General features: G+C 41.5%; 1 protein-coding gene and 1 pseudogene across 12 annotated transcripts in view; both read left to right on the top strand.

Annotated features, from left to right (window-relative positions):
* The first annotated feature begins 6,877 nt into the window (after positions 1 to 6,877).
* Positions 6,878 to 8,262, top strand: LOC112925754 (dnaJ homolog subfamily A member 1 pseudogene; annotated as a pseudogene).
* Positions 8,263 to 9,779: 1,517 nt separating this feature from the next.
* The window catches only part of SYTL4 (synaptotagmin like 4), a 79,024-nt gene continuing 69,144 nt past the window's right edge, over positions 9,780 to 19,659 (top strand). For 6 of the 12 annotated variants that reach the window (XM_026006580.2, XM_072743869.1, XM_072743864.1 and 3 more), the window contains exons 1-2: positions 10,055 to 10,203; positions 10,705 to 10,797. The gene's annotated coding sequence lies outside the window, so the exon portion shown is untranslated. Of the gene's footprint in view, positions 10,204 to 10,704; positions 10,798 to 11,483; positions 11,637 to 19,659 lie in introns of all 12 variants that reach the window. The other 6 variants (XM_072743865.1, XM_072743867.1, XM_026006575.2 and 3 more) reach the window with 5 other exon arrangements.

The raw sequence follows: 19,659 nt of genomic DNA, 5'->3' as shown, positions 1-19,659 counted from the left end.
TGGAGTTGAATGGTGAAGAATTATAATTGAAACACCAGTTTGGCTACTTCTTAGCAAGCTCTATTTGATATATTTATCACTGAGAGGTGATACAGATTGCTACTTAAGAGCATGGACTCTGGAGCTATACTGTCTGACTTCAAATCTTGATTAATCATTTGACCTCTCTGTGCCTCAGTCTCTTTATGTGTAAAATGGGAGTAATAATAGTGTCCACATCATGGGATTTTTGTGAGGACTAAATGTGTGTGTGTGTGTGTGTGTGTGTGTATCTTAGATTCATACCTTAAAACAGTATTTAGAATAATAATACGTGCTATGTGTGTTTGCTGTTAGTGCTATTGCTTATTTTTCTTTGACTTAGAATGTAAGCTCCATGTGCACAAGACCTTTTTGTTTACTGCTGCATTTCCAGCTACTAAAACAGTGCATATAAGAGGCACTAGTAAATGTGAGTGCTCTTGGACACCTTCTGAAAAAATTAATGTGACATTTAAGCCTTAAATGTTAAGATGTGGACAGAGCAAGTGGGGTTTGAGATGATTAAGAAAGATAAGCAGAGAGGAGATTCAGGAGGCTGTGATGTTCCAGAAGCCATAGGAGAGGAAAATTTAACAAGGAAGGATTGGGCAACAGTGTCAAACATTGCTAGAATGTCTTGTGTCCACATCATGGGATTTAGGAAAATAAAACTAAAATACAGTCAGTACATTTTGTAATAAGGAGCCCCTATAGTTTTTCTTTCATACCCTGGTAAGTAATGGTTTTATTTTACCCAGAAATGCTTTTATTAAAATGAAAAACCACTTTGAATAGGTCTTAAAGTCTTTAGCACTGCATTATCAACCTCCAAAGAACAAACCAGTCCTGGACTTACTTAGTTTTGTCCATAAACACAAAGGACCCAGCCTCAATACAATTTAGTACATTTCCCCTTGATCTGGATTCTCCTCTTGAATCAAACAACAAAACCTACTGTGAACATCTGCTTCTAACTCCATGCTACTTCCCCTTCTGAAAATGTTCTACTTTCCTCCTACCCACCTTCTCTCTTTTCAAAAGTATAAGTGGAATGTATAAAAAGCTCTTATAACTCAGTAATGAAAAGATAGGGGCACCTGGGTGGCTCAGTCAATAAAGTGTCTGCCTTTAGCTCAGGTCATGATCCCGGGGGTCCTGGGATAGAGCCTCGCATAGGGCTCCCTGTTTAGCAGGGCATTTACTTCTCCCTCACCTCCCTGCTCATGCTCTCCCTTGCTATCTCTGTCACTATCTCTGTCTCTCTCTCAAATAAATAAAATCTTTAAAAAAGATAAATAACCCAATTAAAAAATGGACAAAGGATATGAATAGACATTTCTTCAGAGAAGATATATTAATGGCTAGCAAATACATGGAAAGATGGTTAACATCATTACTTACTATGGAAATGCAAATCAAAACTACAATAAGATACTACTTCACACCCATTGGGATGTCTATAATAAAATAAATTAGTACTAACAGATGTCACTGGGGATGTGGAGAAATTGGAAACTTCATGCATTGTTGGTGGGAATGTAAAATGGTGCAACCACTTTGGAAAGCAATTTGGTGATACCTCAAAGGTTAAATATAGAGTTACCATATGACTCAGCTATTCTACTCCTAGGTATACAGACCAGAGACTTGAAAACATGTGTTCAAAAAAATCTCATAGGGACCCTGGGTGGCTCAGCGGTTTGGCGCCTGCCTTCAGCCCGGGGCATGATCCTGGAGTTCTGGGATCGAGTCCTGCGTGGGGCTTCCTGCATGGAGCCTGCTTCTCCCTCTGCCTGTGTCTCTGCCTCTCTCTCTCTCTCTGTCTTTCATGAATAAATAAAAAAAATCTCATAGATGAATGTTTATATCAGCATTATTTATAAGAGCCAAAATGGGGCAATAACCCAAATGTCCATTGACTGATGACTGAATAAGCAAAATATGGAGTATTTGGTGGACTATTATATAGCCATAAGCAAAGAATGAAGAATGATTTGAGTGATGTCATCAATGAGAATAGAGAACGCTAGAGCTCCTTTAATGGTTGCAATTAGCCACTGAGTGAAGTCCAGATTTCTTAACATGACTCATAAGGTTTCTGAAGTTTTATTCTCTACCCATCTATTGTGTTTTAAATTGTGTCCCCCCTCCCCAATTCAAATGTTGAAGCTCTAAATCCCAGTACCTTAGAATGTACTCTAATTTGGCAATAAGATCATTGCATATGTAATTAGTTAAGATGAAGTCATTTGGTTGGGCCCCAATGAAATATGACTGTTATCTTTATGAAAAGGGGGAAATATGGGCACAGGGACACACACACAGGGAGAATGCCATGTGAAGATGAGGGCAGAGATCAGGGTAATGCTTATATAAACCAAGAAAGGCCAAAGATTGTCAAGAGACCACCAGAATCTAGGAGAGAGGCATGGAACAGATTTTTACAGCCCTCAGAAAGAATTATCTCTGCACCATGATCTCAGACATCTAGGTTCCTGAACTGTGACACTTGAACTTTCTGTTCTTTAAGCCACTCATTTTGTGCTATTTGATTATAGCAGGCCTAGAAAACTAATACACCATCTTTCTAGCCTCATCTCTTGTCATTTTTTCTTTACGCTTTATGTTTCAGCAACACCAACTTTATTGTACTTACTTCCTTTGCATAGACCTGGTGTTTCTAGCCTTTTAGTTTTTGCTTATGCTATTCTTCTGCCTGCAATGCCTTTTTAATCTAGGTTGGCCCTACTTATTCTTTAAGATTCAGAGAAGGTATTACTTTTTCCAAAGACTCTTCACTAACCACTCCCCACAAGGATATAAGTAGCCTTCCTATGTGCTTCTACATGTCCTGTGCATCTCCTCAGCTTTGTATTTTCCACACTGTATTATAATTTCCTTCCACCTCATGCAATATACTATGAACTCCTTGAGGAAAGGGCCACCAAAATCCTATGGCCTAGCACAGTATACTTTGTACATAGTGGATGCTCAGTACATTTCTTTGAATGAAGGGACTTGTTTTCAGTGTTTATTCATTTTCTTTTTTTTTCCCATAGCACCTACTAAAGTGCTTCACATACAATGGGTACTCAGTACATCTTGGCCAGTGATTCTCAACTAAGGACATTGGGCAATATCTAGAGGCATTTTTGGTTAACACTGCTGGCATCTAGTGGGTAGAGGCCAGAGATGCTGTTAAACATCCCAGAAGGCACAGGATAGCTCCCCACAAAAAAACATCATCCAGTCCAAAGTGTCAATTGTATGGAGGTGGAGAGATCCTAATCTTGACTGAATAAAAGACTGAATCTACTTTTTACACCATACACTCACTATAGATCATTAGTGTACTAAATTTGCTTTGTCAGGAAACCTGATGTTTTTTTACAGAAGTAAACTATTTCCCCACAGGAAATGAAGGGGGGGCGGGAAGCCTCCTGGCATCCAGAATTAAGATTTTGGTAATTGAAAAGTACCTGATCAATAAGAGAACAGAAATATAAATTACATTATCTTTAACTCTGAGATTCTCTACAGCAGTGAAAATGAATGAATTAAAGCTATATATATCAACAGGGATAAATCTCCTAAGCATAATGTTGAGTGAAGAGGACAAATTGCAGAAGGTACATACAGAGTGAAACTGTTTATATAAAGTACTACATATAGTTTGGGGATAGACACATGTAGTAAATGTATAAAGATATGCATGGAAAAAGATCAAGATCGAATCTGGTGAGTAGTGAAATAGTGAAAACCTCAGGATGGAGGTGTATACAAAGGGCTTCAATTGCAGTGGTAATGCCTTATTTCTTAAGCTAGGTAGTGGGCATATCCTTATTATAGTATTCTCTATACATTTATGTATTTTTGAAATATTTAACACTTTTATAAAAGAGTAATTGCTCAATATTGATGCATCCTATCACCTGGGGCTGAGGAAAATCTCCATATTACTAGTTTGCACTAGCCAGAACTCCCTCAATGTGACAAAATCAAACAACTCATTGAATCCAGTCATTCACTATAGGACAGGACTTTACATAGTATACATAGAATAATATTCCATAAGTCCCTGTTTCCATTGTCGTGCAATGTCTAAATTTTGTGATAATCATGTATTTACTGAAATTTCATGTTATGCAGTCTAAAAATATAGTCAATTTTAGTATTGTTCATTATTTTTTCGAAACTATGAAAATGCACTTTGATGTTCATCATTTAAAATAACAAGATAATGGAAAGGGGCACTTGGGTGGCTCAGTTCTTTAAGTGGCCATCTCTTGATTTCAGCTTAGGTTATGACCTCCGGGTCCTGCGATTGAGCCCCATTTGGGTTCCGGGCTCAGTGCAGATTCTGCTTGAGGATTCTTTCTCTCTCTCCCTCTGCCCCTCCCCCTGCTCTCGCATGTCCTCTCTCTCTCTCTCTCTCTCTCTCTGTAAAATAAATAAATAAATTTTTACAAAAATAACAAGAAAATGGGAAAAGGACAGTCTTTTCAAAGACTGAAAAAAAAAAGATGACTGGAAACTGGATATCCATATACAAAAGAGTGAAGTTGGACCTTAATTACAACATACACAAAAACTAATTCAAAATGGATCAAAGACCTAACCATAGACCTAAAACTATAAAACTATTAGAAGAAAACATATAGACTTTGGATTTGGCAATGATTTTTTTTTTGATATGACATCAAAGCACAGACAACAACATAAGTAAATTGAACTTCATTGAACTTAAAGAATTTTGCACATCAAAAGATATTATCAAGAGAATGAAAAGACAGTTCACTGAATGGGGAAAAATATTTGCAAAGCATATATCTGATAAAGGATTAATACCCAGAATATGTAATGAATTCCCTCAACTCAACAACAACAACAAATGGAATTCAAAAATGGGCAAAGGACTTGGATATGTCTCTAAAGAAAATATATAAGTTGAACAATAAGCACAAGAAATGATGAATAACATCACAAGCCATTGGGAAAAATGTAAATCAAAACCAAAATGAGATATCACTTCGGACTCATTAGGGATGGCTATTATATAAAAAAAACACAAACAAACAAAACTCCCCAGAAAATACCATGTTTTTGTGAGGATATAGGAAAACAGGAATCCTTGTGCATTGCTGTTGAAAACAATTTGGCAATTACTTGGAAAGCTAAATATAGAGTTACCACATAATATAGCAATTCCACTTCTAGGTATATGCCAAAAGAATTGAAAGCAGAGACTCAAAGAGATACTTGTACACCAATGTTCATGGCAGCATTCACAATAGCTGAAAGATGGAAATAATTCAAATGCCCATCAAGAGACTGATAAACAAAATGTGGTATATTTATACAATGGAGTATTATTGAGCCTTAAAAAGAAATTCTTTTTTTAAAAAATTTTATTTATTTATTCATGAGAGACAGAGAGAGAGAAAGTCAGAGACATAAGCAGAGGGATAAGCAGGCTCCTTCTGGGGAGCCTGATGCGGGACTCAATCCCAGGACCCCTCAACCACTGAGCCACCCAGGTGCCCCAAAAAGAAATTCTGATACATGTTACAACATGGGTTTGCTTATACTGGACCCCTCATGATATTTGGTTATAAGAATTTGAGCACAGAATCCTTGTGGCAAGCAAGGAGGATCAAACAGAAATGGACAGCACAGAGTCTGTGGGAATAGGCCATTGCCTAACTTTGTTTTGGTTCATTGTTTATGTGTGTCTTTCTCTGTGTATTTGCAGTTGGTGCACGAAGACTGTCATAGGGTAAAAGAGTCAGATTCTCACATCCTGTTTAATGAGGTGGATGTTAAAGAGTGAAAAACTGCACAAAAAAACCCCCCAAAATATCTGGAAATTTTGCTGGGGAATAAGGGCATTGGACTAAAATGTTTTCTGGAGTCCCTCCTGGCTGAGGGTGTTTCCAGCTTCTGCAAGCATCATCTGCAAAAAAAGGAGCAGAAAAGTGCGTGGTCTAAATTCCCACAGGCCAGGTTAGGGAGATAGAGCATATGCAAAGCCTAGGGCTGAGCACAGGTCCTGAGGGCTGAGTCGGCAAAGCTAACAAAAGGATTTCCTTTTTGAAGTGGCTTTTCTTCACACTTCAGGCAGTGCATGGGATACTGGAGGGCTAAAATATGGAAGCAAATTTTGGGTAGAACCTGGGAGCTAAATTTTACTGTTTTGTCTGTTAGAATTAAAATGATTTTTTGGGGGGGGAGTCTGGATGGCTCAGTTAAGTATCTGTCTCTTGGTTTCCGCTCAGGCCTTAATCTCATGGGTAGTGACGTCGAGTCCATGTCAGGCTCTGTGCTCAGCAGGGTGTCTGCTCAAATAAATAAATAAAATTTTTAAAATTATTTTTTCCCAAGCTTTTTCAAAAACAATTACTTATATTGTCAAAGCCATACGGTTCTCATTATAACAAAGTTGAAAAATACTGAGAAGTAGGAGGACAACCAAAAATTCATTTATTTCCATCACATAGAGACAGCCACTACTAGTATTTTGCAGATTTTGTTCTAATCTTTTTCCCAGGCAAATCGACCCATTTTCATTAACTATTGTGATCATATTTTATATTAAATGTTGTATCCTACTTTCTATTAATATTAGAGCATAAGCATTTTCCTGTCATAACCTATGTGTAAATGTCAGTTTTATTGGCTATATAATATTCCATTGTATGACTATATTAAAATTTACTTAACCATTGAACCATTAGGTTTTTTCTTAGTATTTTATTATTCTAAGTAATACTAGGGGGAACTTTCCAGAACGCTCGGTGAGATGCGGAGGAGCGGCGGCTGCCCGAGCTGCGCCCAGCAACACGCTCCTTCCCGCTCCCCCACACCGGCTTCAGCCCTCTCACCGGCTGTAGAAAATGGTGAAAGAAACCACTTACTATGATGTTTTGGGGGTCAAACCCAATGCCACCCAGGAGGAATTGAAAAAGGCTTACAGAAAACTGGCCTTGAAGTACCACCCTGATAAGAATCCAAACGAAGGAGAGAAGTTTAAACAGATTTCTCAAGCTTATGAAGTGCTCTCTGATGCAAAGAAAAGGGAATTATATGACAAAGGAGGAGAACAGGCAATTAAAGAAGGTGGAGCTGGTGGTGGTTTTGGCTCCCCCATGGACATCTTTGATATGTTTTTTGGAGGAGGAGGCAGGATGCAGAGAGAACGGAGAGGTAAAAATGTTGTACATCAGCTCTCAGTAACCTTAGAAGATCTATATAATGGCGCAACAAGAAAACTAGCTCTGCAAAAGAATGTGATTTGCGATAAATGTGAAGGCCGAGGTGGTAAGAAAGGAGCAGTCGAATGTTGTCCCAATTGCCGAGGTACTGGAATGCAAATAAGAATTCATCAGATAGGACCTGGAATGGTTCAGCAAATTCAGTCTGTGTGCATGGAGTGCCAGGGCCATGGGGAACAGATCAGTCCTAAAGATAGATGTAAAAGCTGCAACGGAAGGAAGATAGTTCGAGAGAAGAAGATTCTAGAAGTGCATATTGACAAAGGCATGAAAGATGACCAGAAGATAACATTCCATGGTGAGGGAGACCAAGAACCAGGACTTGAACCAGGAGATATTATCATTGTTTTAGATCAGAAGGACCATGTTGTTTATACTCGACGAGGAGAAGATCTTTTCATGTGTATGGATATACAGCTGGTTGAAGCCCTGTGTGGCTTTCAAAAGCCAATATCTACTCTTGACAACCGAACCATCGTCATCACCTCTCATCCAGGTCAGATTGTCAAGCATGGGGATATCAAGTGTGTGTTAAATGAAGGCATGCCAATTTATCGTAGACCATATGAGAAGGGTCGCCTAATCATCGAATTTAAGGTAAACTTCCCCGAGAACAGCTTTCTCTCTCCTGATAAACTTTCTTTGCTGGAAAAACTCCTACCTGAGAGGAAGGAAGTAGAAGAGACTGATGAAATGGACCAGGTAGAACTTGTGGACTTTGATCCCAATCAGGAAAGACGGCGCCATTACAATGGGGAAGCATATGAGGATGATGAACATCATCCTAGGGGTGGTGTTCAGTGTCAGACTTCTTAATGGGGCTGGTGAATAACACTGCTGCTGGCATTTTATATGCAGTAGTGGATGAGTGAAGGACTATAATCATAGCTCACTACTTGCTATTGTTTTTGTTTTAATATTCAACTATAGTAGTGTTTTAAAAGTTAAATGAAGAATAAACTCAAATATAAAAAAAATACTAGGATTAGCATAGTTGTACAAAAAATTTGTGTATGTCTGTTTTCCTTAGGACACATTCATTCATGCATTATATAAATATTAGTGAAGGCCTAATATGTGCCAGGTACTATGCTAGGTGTCAAGTTTCTGCCTTGGGTGGCATGTTATCATTTACTGAGATAGGAAACACTGGAGGAAGAGCAAATTTAAGAGAATATATGGTGTGTTCAGCTTTGGATGTGTTGAATTTGAGATGTCTGCAAGACATCCAAAAGGAGATATCAAGAACACAGAGTTCAGTGAAGAGTTCTGGATAGAGCTATAAAATCATAGCTGGGGTCATATAGATGGTAATTAAAGCCAAGTGAGTGAAAGAGATCATTTAGCGAGACAATATATGCAGCCTAGCTCTGAGCATGTCTGACTATCAGAGGTTAGATAGCAGAAGTAGAATCTACAAAATGCTTCAGAGGAGAGGGCAAAAGGGTAGGAGGAAAAGCAAGGCTATGGAATTACAAATATCATAGGAAGACTTTCAAGTAGGAGGAAATAGTTATTAGTGCTAAATGTAGGGAAGATGTCAAGCAAGATAATAATTAAAAATATCCCATTTATTTATTTATGCATTTATTTTTAGAAGATTTTATTTTTTTATTCATGAAAGATACAGAATGAGTGGCAGAGACATAAGTAGAGGGAGAAGGAGGCTCCCTGCGGGGAGCTGGATGTGGGACTTGATCCCAGGATCCCGGGATCACTATCTGAGCCAAAGGCAGACACTCAACCACTGAGCCTACCCAGGCATCCCTCCACTTTATTTTTTTATTTATTTACATAGATTTATTGACATGGGGGTCATTCATTGGTTGGGTATTTTGTTGAGCTCAATTTCAGTAGAGTGTTGGAAAAGGATGCCAAATTGGTAGGTGAGAAGAAGAGAATAGAGATTGCAAATGTACCTGCAAAGTACATTTTCAATAAATTTGCCCATAAAGAGGAGCTGGAGAAGTATCTAGTTTGTAGGGAGGACTTTTTTTTTTATGATGGCAGACTTGGGATGTTTAATTGAGCATGGTTAATGCCTGATGAGAAGGCAAGTGGGGGGGGGGGGACAGGAATCTACAATTACTGGGTAGATATAAATATTCTAAAGTCTAATGATGTATATTGCCCACATGCCTTCTAAAAGGGTTTTTAATCAACACACTCTCCCACCAGCAATTATGAAAGAACTTTGTTTTTGGTAGCTACTTTGTCATTAAATGTGATAAAAACAAACAAATACTTTGCCAAAGAGTCTCATTATCGTTCTAATCTGCTCTTATTTGATTACTAGTGAGTTGAATGTTTTAAACATTTGTGTCTGTGTGTATGTGTGAATTTTAGTTTAGGTCCTTTGTCTCAAACATTCCTATTTTAGACAGACGCTTTTATTTGCCGCTGTTATTGGCCTGAAAGTTAAAGGATCCGAATGGTATTGTATTTTATCTTCCCAAATCATATGGTCTAGAGTCTTCATCTTCTTATAAGGACACGACAGTTTGACAACTTTTGGCTCAGCGAAGCGGAAGAGGCAGGAGATTTATCATCTGAGTTGCCACAGATGGAAGTGAAAAGGGGGCCACGTCCAGGCTTAGACCCCAATCCTCGGCCCTTAAGCTTCTTTTCCTAACCCAGGAGGGTATCCCTCTAGTGACTTAAAAGTCTTTGGCTCTCAGAGTACACTTTGGGTGGCGCAGCCCCCTACTAAAGGGCCCAGAGAGCTGTGCGGCCCCTTTAAGAGTCCAGCTCCTCCCCGCTCCAGGGAAAGTTGCAGCTTTTTCCGCCTACCGGGAGGGTGAGTAGGGCCGGCCGCCAGAGCAGGATTGCAGTCTTCCAGGAGCCGGAGACCCTCAGTTGAATCCGGCACTGGGACGTCTCACCCTCTCGTGGCACCTGTTGCAGGTGACAGGTACGTCTGCGGCCGGGGGCCGCCCCTTCGCCCTGGGTCCCGGGCTCCTCCCGGGCCCCTCCCTGCTTTTCTCTGCCTAAGCGCCCCCCCACCCCTATCTCAGGGATCTGCGCCCTTCCCTGCCCCCGCCCCCCCGTCTGTGATCTCCCAATCTTTCCTTCTCCCTGGCTGACTGCCTGTCCCGTCTCCCTTGTCTGCCTCCCTGGACTGCACCCCCCACGCTTTGACTCCTGTCTGCTTGGGGCGGCCCCTCCCCGCCAGTTTGCGTTCCCTCGGGCCTCTTCTGGCCCCTTCCCTGGCCCACCGGTCGCTAACGGAGGCTGTACCCCTTGGGGCTCTGCCTCCTCGGGGTCTCGCCTCAAGCAGAGTGGCTCGGCTTTTCCCGCCAGTCCCGGCTCGAGCCCCTCCCGAGCCGGCCCTGGGGGCGGGTGGGGCCGAGCTCCCAGCGGGAACTGCACCCTCGGAGACGTCAAGTCACCTTTTCGGTGGTTCCTCTCTCAGCGCTTGGCCATCGCGCCCGGTCTCGGTCTCGCCCTGCTTCCGGACCCGGACCTCGCGGCGTCAGCTTCTCTGGCCTCTGTAGGTCCGCCAAAGGTAAAGGCTGGAGGCGGGTTGGCTGTGAGTCTTTCCTCAGTGGGCTCCCCCTGAGCTTGGGGCAGGGGACCCAGCTGTGTGCTCTGGAGTTGAACTGCTCTATCTTGCCACCCTTGGAGCAGGCGTTGGAGGTTTGCTCCTGGAAGAGGGTCCCCAGGGCCCTCAGAAGGGGCACAGAATGCTCTTATCCCCTGTGATGGTTTGTAGAGGGCCAGGAAACCTGTTCCTCCAGCCCCCAAAGTTGAATGAGATAGGGGTTTTTTGGCCGTGAAATCATTTGGTTAGAATTCTGGTGAAGGAACAGGTGATCCGTTTTTCATTAACCAATATTTTCTTCCCCCACTAAGTACCCTGCTCCTTTAGGACCAGAGGACCTAGCATTCCAGAATATTGATTTTGGCAGGGTTGACCCTAGACCTTGTACAGTTGTGACAGAAATTAATCGTCACTGCCTCCTGGACCTCTTATTTTTAACTGGCTTCTTTTCTGTTCTTTCAGCTCCCTACTCCCACTCCTCATAAACCCATTAATATTAAGGTGTTAATGACCTAATGTATTTACCCCACTGGGCTGTGGAGAGAACAATGCAAGGAATTGAGGCCCTGATGAAGTTTTTTTGTTGCAGTTCTAGGGGTTTTTTTTTTTTTTCATCTGTTTTGTTTTTTTACATGTTTGTTTGTTTTTAGCACCTGCTAGAATCCAAGTACAAAAAGACCACCAACTTGGCTTGTGAGACTTCTCCTGGCAGGGGATGAACATTTCTGCTAACACAATTTTAGGTGCCTGACTTTAGGTCAGAGTGGTGAAATGGACCTTGGAGGCCTATTCTGCGATAATTGGTCAGTGAGTCAATGTGGCATTCTGCTTGATGCTCTTGGAGCTCTTCCCCCTTAATGCTACTAATAATGGTTGTTAGGCTCTATTAAGCCATGTACTCTGATAAGGTCTTTACACACTTATCTCATATTATCCTCATAGTAACTCTGTGCGGCAGACACTACAGTTATAACCATGTTATGATGGAAAGGAAAATCAGAGATTTAGGTGCCTTGCCCCAAATCACCAAACTGGGCCATGTGGCTGCAGAGCTTGTGTTCCTATCCCCTGTCCCCACCGCTTCTGCTGTCTGAGATTTTAGGAACACTAAATAGCTCACAAGTAAGGACTCAATGATTGAAACTTGCCCTTCCAAGCTAAAACCTGAGTTTTGGTCCCTGACTCCATTTCAGATGTGCTGCAGAGACTTTGGCCCACTTCTCTCACTGATAATCTGACCCTCCTTCACCACTTCACTTCTAACAGGGGACCACTTGCCACTTTATTACTATAAGGACACAGCCCTGAGCGTACCTGGCTGAATGAAGCCTCTGAGGCTCTTAGCTCAGTAGGGATTGTCCTGAAGTGAGGAGAGGGTTACTACCCTCTGGATTCTAGGGATATGCGTCTGACTCAACTTCTGCCTTTCCTGCTGGCTAGGGAAGAAATGAGGGTGTGGTAAGTGATAAGGATTTCCCAACAGTCAGCCCAGAGAGACTGAGGGTGAGTGTGTGCTTGTTTTATCGTGTGGTGGACAGAGTACTGGAGGCAGGGACCATACCAAAGAAAAAATAGCCTCACTGATTCCATCTCTGGACCTTTGCTCAAATGGCTTCTTTTTCCTGAAAAGCTAACTTGCCACCCATACCTATTCTCCTGCTGTGAGCTCCTATTCATCTCTCAAGATCTAGCTCTAAGCTTCTCTCCTTTGGGACAGCCTTACTGGACATACAATTACTTTCCCTGGAACTGAATTACCAGTTACCCTGTCCTAAATCACTTTGTTTATACCTCATGAAAGCCCTTCACATCCTTTGTTGTTTTTCCACCTGGAAGGTCATTTAACCTCTTTAAGGGCAAGGTCTGGCTCTTTGGAGCTCTTTCTCTTAAGTACAAGAGATGAACAAGGATTCGTGCTAGGCTGGGGATACCAGGCCTTTAAGGCCCAAGCTTTGATGATGGTGAAACTGGAGCACACAACAAAACAACTTCCTGAGGCACTTGAAATCCGACCTGACCTTCCGGAGTTTGTACCTAAATACAAACTTCAGTGAGGCCTTCCCAAACCACGCTATTGAAACTTAAAACCCCATCCCTGAACATTCTATATGACCCTTCCCTACCTATTACTTGAATATAACACATTTTTTTCATTTTTCTTTCTTTTTTCTTGTCCCTCCTCCCTCCAGAATGTAAGCTCCCTGTGGGCAGGGATTTCTGTTTTATTTACTGGTAGACCCCAGCACCCATAACAGAGCCTGGCACATCATAGGTGCTTAACTCATATTTGTTAAATGAATTAATGAATGACATTGCCATTCTAGGAACTGGCAGTGTTTTGTGCTCTCCCGGACCTTATTTTATTTTTTTTAATAAATTTATTTTTTATTGGCGTTCAATTTACCAACATACACAATAACACCCAGTGCTCATCCTGTCAAGTGCCCCCCCCCAGTGCCCATCACCCATTCACCCCCACCACCCCCCCTCCTCCCCTTCCACCACCCCTAGTTCGTTTCCCAGAGTTAGGAGTCTTTATGTTCTGTCTCCCTTTCTGATATTTCCCACACATTTCTTCTCCCTTCCCTTATATTCCCTTTCACTATTATTTATATTCCCCAAATGAATGAGACCATACACTGTCCTTCTCCGATTGACTTACTTCACTCAGCATAATACCCTCCAGTTCCATCCACGTTGAAGCAAATGGTGGGTATTTGTCGTTTCTAATGACTGAGTAATATTCCATTGAATATATAGACCACATCTTCTTTATTCATTCATCTTTCAATGAACACCGAGGCTCCTTCCACAGTTTGGCTATTGTGGACATTGCTGCTAGAAACATTGGGGTGCAGGTGTCCCGGCGTTTCATTGCATCTGCATCTTTGGGGTAAATCCCCAACAGTGCAACTGCTGGGTCATAGGGCAGGTCTATTTTTAACTCTTTGAGGAACCTCCACACAGTTTTCCAGAGTGGCTGCCCCAGTTCACATTCCCACCATCAGTGCAGGAGGGTTCCCTTTTCTCCGCATCCTCTCCAACATTTGTGGTTTCCTGCCTTGTTAATTTTCCCCATTCTCACTGGTGTGAGGTGGTATCTCATTGTGGTTTTGATTTGTATTTCCCTGATGGCAAGTGATGCAGAGCATTTTCTCATGTGCATGTTGGCCATGTCCATGTCTTCCTCTGTGAGATTTCTCTTCATGTCTTTTGCCCATTTCATGATTGGATTGTTTGTTTCTTTGCTGTTGAGTTTAATAAATTCTTTATAGATCTTGGAAACTAGCCCTTTATCTGATATGTCATTTGCAAATATCTTCTCCCATTCTGTAGGTTGTCTTTGAGTTTTGTTTACTGTATCTTTAGTTGTGCAAAAGCTTCTTATCTTGATGAAGTCCCAATAGTTCACTTTTGCTTTTGTTTCTTTTGCCTTCGTGGATGTATCTTGCAAGAAGTTACTGTGGCCAAGTTCAAAAAGGGTGTTGCCTGTGTTCTCCTCTAGGATTTTGAAGGAATCTTGTCTCACATTTAGATCTTTCATCCATTTTGAGTTTATCTTTGTGTATGGTGAAAGAGAGTGGTCCAGTTTCATTCTTCTGCATGTGGATGTCCAATTTTCCCAGCACCATTTATTGAAGAGACCGTCTTTCTTCCAATGGATAGTCTTTCCTCCTTTATCGAATATTAGTTGACCATAAAGTTGAGGGTCCGCTTCTGGATTCTCTCTTCTGTTCCATTGATTGAGGGGTCTGTTTTTGTGCCAGTACCACACTATCTTGATGACCACAGCTTTGTAGTACAACCTGAAATCTGGCATTGTGATGCCCCCAGATATGGTTTTCTGGAATTTTATCCCCTGGCTATTCGGGGTCTTCTCTGATTCCACACAAATCTTAAAATAATTTGTTCTAACTCTCTGAAGAAAGTCCATGGTATTTTGATAGGGATTGCATTAAACGTGTAAATTGCCCTGGGTAACATTGATATTTTCACAATATTAATTCTTCCAATCCATGAGCATGGAATATTTTTCCATCTCTTTGTGTCTTCCTCAATTTCTTTCAGAAGTGTTCTGTAGTTTTTAGGGTATAGATCCTTTACCTCTTTGGTTAGGTTTATTCCTAAGTATCTTATGCTTTTGGGTGCAATTGTCAATGGGATTGACTCCTGAATTTCTCTTTCTTCAGTCTCATTATTAGTGTATAGAAATGCCACTGATTTCTGGGCATTGATTTTGTATCCCGCCATGCTACCAAATTGCTGTATGAGTTCTAGCAATCTTGGGGTGGAGGCTTTTGGGTTTTCTATGTAGAGTATCATGTCATCGGCGAAGAGGGAGAGTTTGACTTCTTTGCCAATTTGAATGCCTTTAATGTCTTTTTGTTGTCTGACTGCTGAGGCTAGGACTTCCAGTACCATGTTGAATAGCAATGGTGAGAGTGGACATCCCTGTCTTGTTCCTGATCTTAGGGGAAAGGCTCCCAGTGCTTCCCCATTGAGAATGATATTTACTGTGGGTTTTTCGTAGATGGCTTTTAAGATGTTGAGGAATGTTCCCTCTATCCCTACACTCTGAAGAGTTTTGATCAAGACTGGATGCTGTATTTTGTCAAATGCTTTCTCTGCATCTAATGAGAGGATCATATGGTTCTTGGTTTCTCCCGGACCTTAAACAGCCCCTCGTCTGTCACCCTACAGCTGTAAGTTTGCCCCAAGGCTCGGGTCCCACACGGCTTTCCTTCTGCTAAGTTTTGCTTTGAGGCTGCATTCCTGATGACAACTTTGACCTAGTTGGAAGTACTTCTTTCTTTTTTGAAGGCATGAGTCTCTGAATGGAAACTTCTAAAGTAAGCATGTAAAGAGTCTGTGCTTTTTGTTGGTTGGAAGGGAGACTAGCACTGAGAGGAGAGGATGTGGATTGTCAGATGTCTTGAGGCCTTTCAGACATTTGGTGAGCTCAGCGAGCAGCTGGGGAAAGTACTGTGTCACAGGGAAGTGACCACCCCGAAAGAATAAAAGGTGGCATGAGTTTGGCTTCTGTCCTTGCATTTCCCTTAGCTTTTCAGGCATGAGGTGGTTATTGGATAGCTTTATGGAAAAGCTATTACTGAGTGCTATGTGTGTGGTACTTGACTAGTTTAGTTTTGTTCTGGGAGAATTATACAGTGTGAGGAAACCACGATGTAACAAAAAAGAAAAAAAGTATGATTGTCTTTAAATGTGGTTTGAGGGTTCCTGGGTGGCTCAGTCAGTGAAGCATCTGCCTTCAGCTCTGGTCATGATCCCAGAGTCCTGGGACTGAGCCCTGCATTGGACTCCCTGCTCAGTGGGGAGCCTGTTTCTCCCTCTCCCTGCCGCTCCGCCTGCTTGTACTCTCTCTTCTCTCTCTCTGTCAAATAAATAAGTAAATAAATAAAATCTTTAAAAACATGTGTTTTGAAATATTCACAAAGAAAAAAAACCCTAGAATTCCTTAAAAGATAGGGTTGGAAGGAGTTGGGTCCTTTGATGTGGTGGTACATATGTGATTTCCCACCATTTAATGTGTATTAACTTCTTAAAACTAAAGTCTGTATTTAAAAACTTCTGCTTAACCTCATCTACTAAATGTATCTCCTCAACCTCTGAATATTGGAGTGACGTAGGACTCAGTCCATCCACTTTTTTCCATCCAGAATCTTCCAGGGGACGCCTGGGTGGCTGAGTTGGTTAAGCTTTTGCCTTTGGCTCAGGTCCTGGGATCGAGTCCTGCATTGGGCTCCAGTTTGGAGGGGGGTCTACTTTTTCATCTCCCTATGTCCCTCCTGCTGCCTTGTGCTCTGTCTCTCAAATGATAAATAAAATATTTTTTTAAAATTAAAGATTTTATTTATTCCTAAGAGACATAGAGAGAGGCAAAGACATAGGCAGAGGAAGAAGCAGGCTCCCTGTAGGGAGCCTGATACAGGACTTGATCCCAGGACCCTGGGATCACAACCTGAGCCGAAGGCAGCTGCTCAAACGCTCAGCCACCCAGGTGTCCCTAAAAAAATTTTTTAAACAAAACAAAACAAAGCAAAACACCCAGAATCTTCCTGAAAGCACTCATCCAGCCCCATGGCTTTAAATACTGTCTATCTATATACTCATCATTCCCACACTTAGATGTCTGACTCAAGCCTTTCTTCTTTTTTTAAAAATTTATTCATGAGAGACAGAGAGAGGCAAAGACATAGGCAGAGGGAGAAGCAGGCTCCATGCAGGGAGCCTGATGGGGGACTAGATCCCAGGACTCTAAGATCACGACCTGGGCCAAAGGCAGATGTGCTTAGCCGCTGAGCCACCCAGGAGTCCCTCAAGCCTTTCTTTTAAGCTGCATCCTCATATATCTAATGGCCTATATGACATCTCTGCTTGGATGTCAAATAGATATTAAATGTGGCATGGCCAAAATGGGACTCCTGACTCTTCTCGGATCCCTAGCCCTTTCCCTCAGCCCTCCGTATCTCAGCAAAATGGCACCATCATCCATTCAGCTGCTCTAGCCAAGAATCTAGGGTCACCCTTGATGCCTCCCCTTCTCTCACCTCCCCACATCCGATTCATCAGCAATTCCTGTTGCCCTGATCTTCCAACTGTGCCATCTACTCTGCCACATATCTCCATCTCCTTTGCCTATTACCCTAGTCCACGCAACACAAGGCTACAATAAACATCTTCATGGAGTGCTCAAAATGGATGTAGATATAGATATACCTGCACAAATATTTCTGCAGGATAGCTTTCTAGTAGTAATTATTGGGACAAAGGATATTTACATTAAAAAATGTGAATAGGTTTTGCCAGAGTGACATCCAGGAAAGTTTACATTCTTACCACAGGGAGTGCTTTTCTGTATGCCCTTGCAGAAGATGGACAGTCTTTTTAATTTTTACCAGTTTGATAGGTGAAAAATAGTATCTGACTGATGTAACTTACATTTCTCTTATCACTAGGAAGGCTGAGTGTTTTTTTCATGTGTGTTAGCTATTTGCATTTTTCCTGAGACTTGCTCCTTTATACCCTTTTTACATTTTTCTTTTGGGCTATATATTTAATTTGCTTGTAAGATCACTATGTTTGTTAGGGACAATTTATTCATTGCCTGTTACACGGTGCAAGTTTTTCTCTCTTGTCACATGGCATAACTTTGTTCATGATGTGTACCCCTCTTGTAATCAGATAACAGACACTATAAAACATTGTAAAAAACATGTTCATTAGATTTGGCAATTAGGAGGTCAGTGACGAATTGACATCAGTGCAGCAGGAAGAGAGAAGGCAGATTGTAGAGGACTGGGGAGTAAGCACTTTCAAGAAGGACTGATGACAAATATGGTATATACTTTGAAGAGGCTTGGCTACAATGGGAAGGAGAGAGTGTGCCTTATAGACAGTTAGATAGAAGATAATCTTAGAAGGTAATCTTGTTAATAATGCTTAGTTTTGAGTATAGGAGATGAGCCCATTCACATGTAGATTGCATAGAACTTGATGATACATAGTTGCTAAAGAAGCAGAAGGGTGGGGGCTCCAGAGTGAAAGAGTGGAAAAGACTGGCCTTAGAGAAAGGAAGGTAGCTCTTCCATTGAGAGGAGGGAAAGGGACAGGATTGATGAAATTGTGGGAGCACAAGATTTTGAAGAAGGTCCCATCTGATGGGGATTGGGATAGCATTTGAGAAGGATGAAAAGAGGAGCTTTTTAGAGGCCTAGCATATCACCATATCATAGTGAGCCAAGAAAAGCTTGGATATCTTGAATTTGTCTCCACCCTGTCACAGAATCCTGTATCCATTCTCTTCAGGAGCACTCATCAGTCCAGGTGTAGAAACAGAGTGTAGATGAGTTAGTTTGGGGATTTTGGGGGGTAGCTATGACAGAATATAAGAGGGCAGGAGACTGGACAGTGACGGCATAATAGTTGAAATGGTGGAACCCTGTGGCTGTCATATCTGTGAATAATTCTACTTTGAACTTGGGTAATTCTTTTTTTTTTTTTAATTATTTGTTCATGAGAGAGCCACAGACAGAGGCAGAAGCATAGGCAGAGGGAGAAGCAGACTTCCTACAGGGAGCCTCTTGCGGAATTCGATCCCAGGACCCTGGGGGATCATGACCTGAACCAAAGGCAGAGCTCAACCACTGAACTACCCAGGTGCCCCGAACTTGGGAAATTCTTAAGAGATGGAAAATTTTCACATCATCTTGTACTATTTGTTGTTTGTAGCTCTATTAATTCAGGCATCAGAATAGATTTAGTATCAGTGTCCTTAAACTGTGGTTTGAAACTTATCAGAAAGCATGGGTTGATTTACTGGGGGCTTACAATGTGCCAGTTTCTAGGTGAGGTACTCGAGATATAGTGGAGAAGAAGACCATGGCCTCTTTTTTTCCCATGGAACTTACTTCAGCAGGAGAGGTATGTGTTAAATAGCATCACGTAGGTAGTGATTTCATCACAATAGTGATAAGTTCTATGAAGTTTAATTTTTTAGAAATCACATTGTCACATTGCTTTCTCTAACAGGTTTTACCAATTTACATCTGCCAGCAAAGTATTAAAGTACCTCTTACATCGTCCCTTTTTAAAATTGAATACTGTCTGTTAAAAATTTTACTGAATTGATAGACACATATGAAAATATTTTCATTACCAGTAAGAGTGAAACTTTTTCTTTCTTATATCTATTGGCCATTTGATCTTCTGCCTTCAAGAAGTACCTGTTCATGCTCATTTTCTATTAGATACTTCTCCTTGTTTTTAGTAGACCTCTTTTCCATATTTGAACCCATTAACCACCCT

This window comes from Vulpes vulpes, chromosome X (genome assembly GCF_048418805.1).
Source record: "Vulpes vulpes isolate BD-2025 chromosome X, VulVul3, whole genome shotgun sequence".
Lineage (NCBI taxonomy): Eukaryota > Metazoa > Chordata > Mammalia > Carnivora > Canidae > Vulpes > Vulpes vulpes.
Note: the sequence above shows the minus strand (reverse complement) of the source record. Positions and strands in the feature narration are given on the sequence as shown.